We start from the raw sequence: 8,585 nt of genomic DNA on the forward strand, positions 1-8,585 counted from the left end.
GGACCAATATATGCTTTACTGGAGTCCCAGCAGGAGAAGAGAGAGAAGGGGGCAGAATTTATTTGAAGAAATAATGGCTGAAAACTTCTCAAATCTGAGGAAAGAAGTGGTCATACAAATTCAAGAAGCTCAAGGAACTCCACTTACATACATCCAAAGAGACTCACATTGAGACATATTATAATCAAACTTTAAAAGACAAAGATGAAGAGACAACATTGAAAGCAGCAAGAGAAAGGTGATGTATCACATGGAAGGAAGCTTCCAAATGATCCCCAACAGATTTCTCAGCAAAAATCTTGCAGGGTGGAAAGGAATGATGTATTCAGAGTACTGGAAAAAAAAAAACAAAAAACAAACTATCAACCAAGAATATTGTATCTGGCGAAAATGTCCTTCAAAAATGAGGGAGAAATTAAGACTTTCCAAGATAAACAAAAGCTGAGGGTGTTCATTAACACTAGAGCTGCTCTGTAAGAAACATAAAGGAGTCCTTCAAGGCAAAAGCAAAGATGATAGAGAGCAATGTGAAACCACATGAAAATATAAAGTTCTTTCATAAAAATAAATTCATGGACAAATATAGTAACCTACATTAATGTAAATTTGTTGCATAAATTCACTTTTAATTCTTGTGTAGAATTTAAATGAGTAAAACATAAAAATATCCTATGTTAATTGGTATATAGTATGTAAAGATGGAATTTGTGACATTAATACCGTAAAGTGATAGGTGTAGCTATATAGGAAGCTTTATTTTTAAATAACTACAGGGGTAACCAAAAAGAAAATATCTATAGAGCTTACACAGAAGGGAATGAGAAGGCAATCAAATCACGTCACTACTGGAAAAACATTAAAAAAACAGGAAGGCATTGAGAGAAAAGGAAGGACAGAAAGGTAAGGTACAAGATGTACGAAAAACAATGAATAAAATGGAAATAGTAAATCTTTTAATATCAGTAATTAGTTTAAATGTAGATTGATTAAACTTTCCAATCAAAAGACATTGTTCAGGTGAATGAATGAAAAAAGCCAGGAAGTGTATGTTATCTTCAAGAAACTCACCTTAGAACTAATGATAGAGGCTGAAGTGAAAGGATGGAAAAAAATATTCCATACAAATGGTAACCCAAAGATAGCAGGGGTGGCTATACTAATATCATATTTTTAAGTATAAAAGCTGTTGTTACAAGAGATAAAGAAGGACATTACGTAAAGATAAAAGGATCAATTCACCAAGAAGATGTATCAATTATAAATATTTATGCACCAAACATCAAAGCTCCTAAATACATAAAATAAACTTGACAGAATTGAAGGGAAAAATAGCAATAAATAATATTAGGAGACTTTGATACTCCATTTTCAATAGTGGATATAAGAAACAGATAGAAGATTAGCAAGGAAATGAAGGACTTAACAATATAGTGAAAAGTGACAAATACTCTAGAATTATTGGTAAGGTATTTGTGTGTCAAAGGAAAATAAATCTGAAAGAAATTCAACAGCCTTTTATCTCAGTGAAATTTCTAGGGATTCAGTGATGTGGAGCATATCGATATATCTAAGGTGAAGGATATGTGGTTGCATGTGGCCCCACCTACAGCGAAGAAGAGAACATTTAGTGTATCTATATGGATTTTGGAGGAAATGTATTCTTCATTTGGGAATGTTACTGCAGCCCATTTTTAAATTGAGGTTTAATTGACATATAACATTATATTAATGTCAGGTGTATAATTTAATGATTCAGTATTCGTATACCTTGCGAAATGGTCACAAGTCTAGTCAACATCCATCACCATACATAGTTTCAGTTTTTTTTCTTGTGATGAGGTCTTTTAAGATTTACTGTCTTAGCAACTATAGCATTATTAACTGTAGTCACCATGCTGTACATCCCCATGACTTATTTACTTTATAACTGGAAGTTTGTACCTTTTGACTTCCTTAACACATTTTGTCCACCCTCCAGTCCATGCCTCTGGCAACCAACAATCTTTTCTATATATGAACTTATTTTTTGTTATTGTTATTTGTTTTTTTAGATTCCACATATAAGTGATATCATATGGTATTTGTCTTTCTCTGTCTGACTTATTTCGCGTAGCATAATGCTCTCAAGACTCATCCATGTGGTTGCAAATGGCAAGATTTCATTCTTTTTTTATGGCTGAGTAGTGTTACATTAGGTATATATAACATGTTCTTTATCCATTCATCCATTGATGGACACTTAGGTTGTTTCCATGTCTTGACTATTGTAAATAATGCTGCAATGCATATGGGGTACATGTATCTTTTTGAATTACTGTTTTTGTTTTCTTCAGATAAAAGTAGAATTGCTGGATCATATGGTAGTTCTAATTTTAATCTTTTGAGGAACTTTCATACTGTTTTCAGTAGCAGCTGCACCAATTTACATTCCTACCAACAGTGCACAAGGGTACCCTTTTTTCCACATTCTCACTGACACATTATTTCATTTCCTTTTGATAACAGCCATTCTGACAGGTATGAGGTGACATCTCATTGTGGTTTTAACTTGTATTTCCCTGATGATTAATGATGTTGAGCATCTTTTTATGTACCTGTTGGCCATCCGTATGTCTTTTTTGGAAAAATGTCTATTCAGATCCTTTGCCCATTTTTTAATTGTTTTAACTATTTCCTTTTTGAGGAACATTGCTTAGCCCGCTACTGGGCCTTAGTATAGATTGAATGTTTAACCATGGACTACCAAGTTGCCATGGAACCTGAGTTGTCCATTATGTTCTGGGTATTATCAGACCCACCAAGACATACATTTGGTTGTGTACAGCAGCACTCCCTCATCCAGTGGAGGTGGTAAATATATGAGATTGGGTTTGAGCAGACCCTGCAGTCACAAGTAAAGTACATGTAGAATGGGCCCAAATGTCCATGGTCACCATTCTTGCTACACTGCCTTCTCTCTCTAAGCCTGAACCTATAACCTATGGGGGAGTTTCCTATGGTCAGGTAACTGAGGAAGAGAAGACTCAGGCCTGGTTTACAGATGATTATGCACAGTATGCAGGCACCATCCAAAAGTGTAATGGTGTAGCATTACAACCCCTTTCTGAGACACCCCTGAAGGACAATGGTGAAGGGATATCCTCCCAGTGGTCAGGATGTTGAGCAGTGCAGTTGGTTGTTCACTTCACTTGTATGTAGAAATGGCCAGATGTGTGATTCTATACTTATTCATGGGCTTGGCTAATGGTCCATTGATGAATGGATGAACAAAATGTGGTGTGTGTGTGTGTGTGTGTGTGTGTGTGTGTGTGTGAGTGTGAGAGAGAGAGAGAGAGAGAATGATGAAATATTGTGCAATCTTAAGGAAATTCTATGACATGCTAAAACATGGATGAACCTTGAGGACATTTTGCTTAGTGAAGTAAGCTAGTCACAAAAGATAAATACTGCGTGATTCCTCTTTAATGAGGTATCTGAAGAAGTCAAAGCAAAGAAATAGAAAGTACAATGGTGGTCACCATGAGCTGGTAGGAGGGGAAAAAGAGGAGTTGTTCCTTAATGGGTTTAGAGTTTCATTTTGTTCTGGAGATCTTTGTTTCACAATGAAAATAAACTTAATATTACTGAACCATACACTGAAAAATGGTTAAGATGGTAAACTTTATGATTTTTACTACAACTAAAAATAATAAAAATTTTAAAACAAAATTTTAAAAGTTTAGCTTTAGAAGACTGAGAAGAAGCTAATTCCCATTAAGTTCTCACTGTGAGCCATCCCCTCTATTACATGACTATAACAGTAAATATTAAATACAAAATAAGAAAAAACTGAGAGAAAATGAATTTTTAAAAATGATAGAAGCATAACCAAGACTAAAGTGGTTTAGCATGATTGATCTTGTTCCAGGTTAGAAAGCAGTAAAAAGTTACCTGAATTTGGCTTGTGTGGAGTAAGAGAGTTTAAAGTATCCTACATGAGGATGTGATCAGATCTATGTTCATTTCTTAAAGTCAGAACCTGGGAGGCAGTTTTCCCAGCTGAGAAAACTGGCTGCAAATATGTAAGCCTTCTAGCTCCCTGGGACGTTATACATGGCCCTGTATGTCCAGAAAACTGACATTCTTCAGTCAGGGCTTCATGTAGGCTAGTCATTATATTGGTGCTCAGTCCCTCAGATAGGGCAAGAGTCTTGGACTGCTAGTACATGAAGTATTTCTGAATTAAGATTTAAGGAGGTAAAGGGAAATACAGGACAGCTGTTTGACAGAGAAATTTGTACCCAAATTAATGTACAAATAAAATGCAGTTATCTTCAAAATACAAACAGGTTTTTTTTTTTTTTTTTTAACGAGATTTAACAAGATGGTTTTGCAGTTTTATGGAGAAAACCAGAAAAGGTCCTTAAACATTATGAATGAGCAAGTCATTCTATATTTCAAGCCTTATTATAAAGATAGGATAATTAAGACTGTGATATTATACAAGAGAAGACACAGTATTATAAGGGAGTGAAAGCCCAGAAACCATACATACATCTATAGGAATTTGTTGTAACACGTAAAGAAGAGCAGTGGGTAAGTTTTGAACTACTAGATAAATGCTTCTGGAAAATGCCTGATGTCATTTTGGTGCTACTATTCCAGGTTAAAGCTGTGGAATATATTTTTTTTTTGTATAACTCCTTTCCCTATAGGTTGGTTTAGAAAGGAACTGTGTACAATTTTGAAGTTAGAGGTAAAGCAGAGGGACAGCATGCGTTAGTTTTTATGTGGTTGACTGATACGATTTAAATACATAGTAAGAAAATAAGAACAATGCTGCTGTAACTATGATCAGAGTGAAAGATGGATGTTTGATCTCCCTAAAAATGATTTGTTCTTTTGTAAGCAAGCATTTCCCTTTTTATAAAATGCACTTAGTTTTATATGAGGAAACTCCTTAAAATTATATTTCAATATCTGCTGTTATCATATGCTCTGTTTAGGAGATTCACAAAGGAGGATTTTAGTATATAAGGCAATCTAGCATAAAATTTCTGGAGATATGGGTTTAGGAAAACAAAAATGTTTTATAATAACTTATCTTTAAAGAAATTCCTACAGATTTGCAGTGGGGAGTAAAGAAAATTGAAAGTATGTTCTGTGATACCGAAAATTAACTTGTCACAAATTAAGAGGTACAGTAGAAACTGCATGACTGTGTGTTGCTAATCTGTGCATTATTGGTGTCTGAGTTAATATGAGAAATTGCAGAAGAAGGAGTGAAAGAGATAGCAGATGTAACTGAGATTCTATATCCATAAAGTGAAGCAGTTATTTCTATTCCAGTAAGTCAAATACTTATACAAAAGGAGATTCAGGTTTGTTTGTTTTTTTAAGACAAATATATATTAAACTAGATACTGAAGAGCTGACATGAATTGATACTTTTATTCTGGAGCTTCAGAAGATACAGTGAGCACAACTAGGAATGTCCTCTAACAGATTTTAAAAGCTTTATTCTACTTGTAAAAATTAAGCTAGCTGGAAACTAGGCAAGTTTGTTGAGGTAGTGTTCATACTACTAGGAAATTGGAGGAGATTTATTAAAGCAAAAGCACCGCTGGGTCATGCCCTGTGAACTGTACTGTCTGCCAGGAAGACAGAGGACTCTCTCCTAGAGCTGTGGGCTCCAGGATCTCAGTGAAAGATTTTTATCCAAGTGTAGGGCTGAGTCGTAATAAAAAGGAGGATCTTTGGTAGAAAATAGAGAATCTATTACATGCACATAAAAGTAAAATTGAAATGTGAGAGAAAGAGAGCTGGGAGCCACAGGAGACAGCTTAAGGTCAAGATGTGTACATCGAAGATCAAGAATTAAGGAAAATGCAGCCAGGGTCTGAAATCAGATTAGTCAGAAAAGAAAACATGTAAATCTTTTATGGTAAGAAAGGGATCTATAAGAGAATTTGGATGCAATAGCCAAGATTACTGCTGCAAGCCTGCCTAGTCTAATAAAAGCTTATTTTTTCACAGCAAAAAGGCAATGAAAATAAAATGGATCCTGACACTTTCTCTTTCTGGAAGACAGAACTAAGTTTTGGAAGCCAGAATTTATTTAGAAGGAAATTAATAACTATTACGTTGTTAACAGCCAAATGTCCAACATGTTTCTTATGAATCTTGGTTGAAATAGAATTTTTTTAATTGTCTTGTTAACTTCAATGATCTGAATTAAATTACTATCCATAGTCAATTGTTCAAAAGAGTCTGGAGTTAGGTTATCTCTGATATACTAAATAAGTACTATTCCCACTTGATATTGACTAGTTAATTACAAGTATATTTTAATGAACTGTCCTATTTCCTCTAACACAAGATGCTATTAGCTAAAGGTATTCCATTATTTTATGAGACCCTAATTAATAGAACACATTACAGATGCAGTTACGGAAAAAAAATCTGACCACATTGCGTTTTGTTTTACGCTTATGGGAAGAACGCATTCATTTAGACCCAGATGTTTATTATGTACCATTCTTTTGTACACATAAGGAAGTAAAATATAAATGAAGTAAATGGATTAAGGTATGTCCAAACTTTCTTCTCACTCAGAGCCATTGGTGTTCATCTATCTCCATAAAATGTCATATTCTGGAATATCAAGAGAATTGGCTTGCCACATTTAAGATAGCACACCACTGTTGTCTCTGGGATTTTCTCCAGAGTTGCTAACACCTATCTTAAAAGTGTCATTCTTATGTACACACAGTGAGGACAAATTCCACCTGCTGCCTATAAGATGAGCCTGTTGTCCAATATATTTGACTGGTAAATTGGGGAATAATGAACTAGAAATTCCTGGCTCAATAACTTTCTCTTTCTCTTAGTTATCTGATTGCAGGCAACACAGATATCTCTCCACTTCTCATTTTAAAGTTGTATAGGGTAGAAGTGGGAATCCCACAGTGGAGTTAGTGTTTTATTAAGCCCACTTGCCCACAGATTTGTGTCATCTTCGTAAATTGATCTTCATATGCCTGTTTATTTCCTAATAGGTTTAAAATCTGATCAGAGAGAATATTTTCCTTTAGATGAGAGTAAATAATATGTATGTACTACTTGAAGTGTTTTACAAGGCCATTGCCATCAATGTGGCTGCAGTTTTAAAAAGGAGGGGAATGGGCTACAGAGAGTGAAGAGGTTATTAGATGGAAGATAAAAAGCTCTGAATCAGATGGTTTTTAAAATCTCTAGTAACAATAATGTTATTTGAATGGAAATCATTCCAGGAGGCAAAACTTATAATTCATAGTTTCTTATCCAGTTCTTTAAGCGTAATATCTTTAATTGCCATTTAATGTTGGACATTTGGGAATAAAATATAAAGCGACATAGACTTGGGAACAGTCCCCTTTCTAGTAGAAAACAAACACAGTTAAGCAATAGACATAAAATGTGGTGAATTCTATCATAATAATAATAGGTTGTTATGAGACAATATACTACTATAGCAGTATTGCTCTGTCTCCAAATGCACGTGTGTAAGAAATGTCACTATTTTCTATAATTAAAGTTTTCCTACAAGCCCTCAGTACTTCCAGGCCCTTAGGAAATGTTGTTTCATTAATTCTACGGGTATTCTGCTCTGGGTTTATACTCTGGTAGAGTCATTCCCCCAAAGAACATGTCTTGAGTATCTGTAATGAGCACTATTACAGTTCTTGAATGTTCTGAAGCCCAAAGATATTGCAGGGCATAAGCCACCTCCAGTGTTGGTCTTACTCGGGCAGTGGCAGAGAACAGCGTCTCAGTGCTGAGGGCTAGGGATCCAACACTACTTTCGTGCTTCTCCCTTCCTGGTGTAATTTTTTACATAATTATTGACAGGGCTTACTCTCCTCCTTCTATACTTTCTCATATAGACTTTTTTACTGAAAACCCATCCTTCGTCAATGATTTTAAGATTTTGAAGACAAAAGCTTGGAAGTCCTGCTGACTTGTACTACTTATTTTTTCCCCTGGCAGACAACTCCCCTGAGGCAGAAAGGCATGAGACCTGCTATTCCAAGAATTATGGAGAAAGAGAAAAAAGAAAATGTGGTTAGACAGGAAGAAAAAAAGCTTCCCAGATTATATCTAAAAGTATTCTCTAGCGACACCAGTCAAGAGATGGTCAGGAAAGATTATATTTAATCTGATAACTGAAGTAGAAAGGCCAAGATTGTTTGAAACGGGAAGAATGCTTGTTTGAGAATCCACAGGGTAGAGAAGACATTTTATGCTTGCTGCTGAGAGGCTTTCAATATATCTGTAGCTTAGAATATGAGAGGAGGTGAGAGGGATGGAGAAAAAATAAGACGGGCAAGATAAACAGGCTCTAGAACTTTTATACAACCATATTAAGCAATTTTAATTTTATGTTAAGGGCAGAGGGAAGTTTTGAAAATGTTTAAAGCAAAGACAGGGTTGATTTGCATTTTAGAAGTCTCACTCTGGTTTCAAGCCAGAGGGAAAATCCTCACACCTCTCACTACTAAATGCTTCTTTTTTCCCTGAGCTTTTATTGGACTAGTAATCTTTCCACCTGCTATTCATTTTATAAG

The sequence above is a fragment of the Globicephala melas genome, chromosome 18 (assembly GCF_963455315.2).
Source record: "Globicephala melas chromosome 18, mGloMel1.2, whole genome shotgun sequence".
NCBI lineage: Eukaryota > Metazoa > Chordata > Mammalia > Artiodactyla > Delphinidae > Globicephala > Globicephala melas.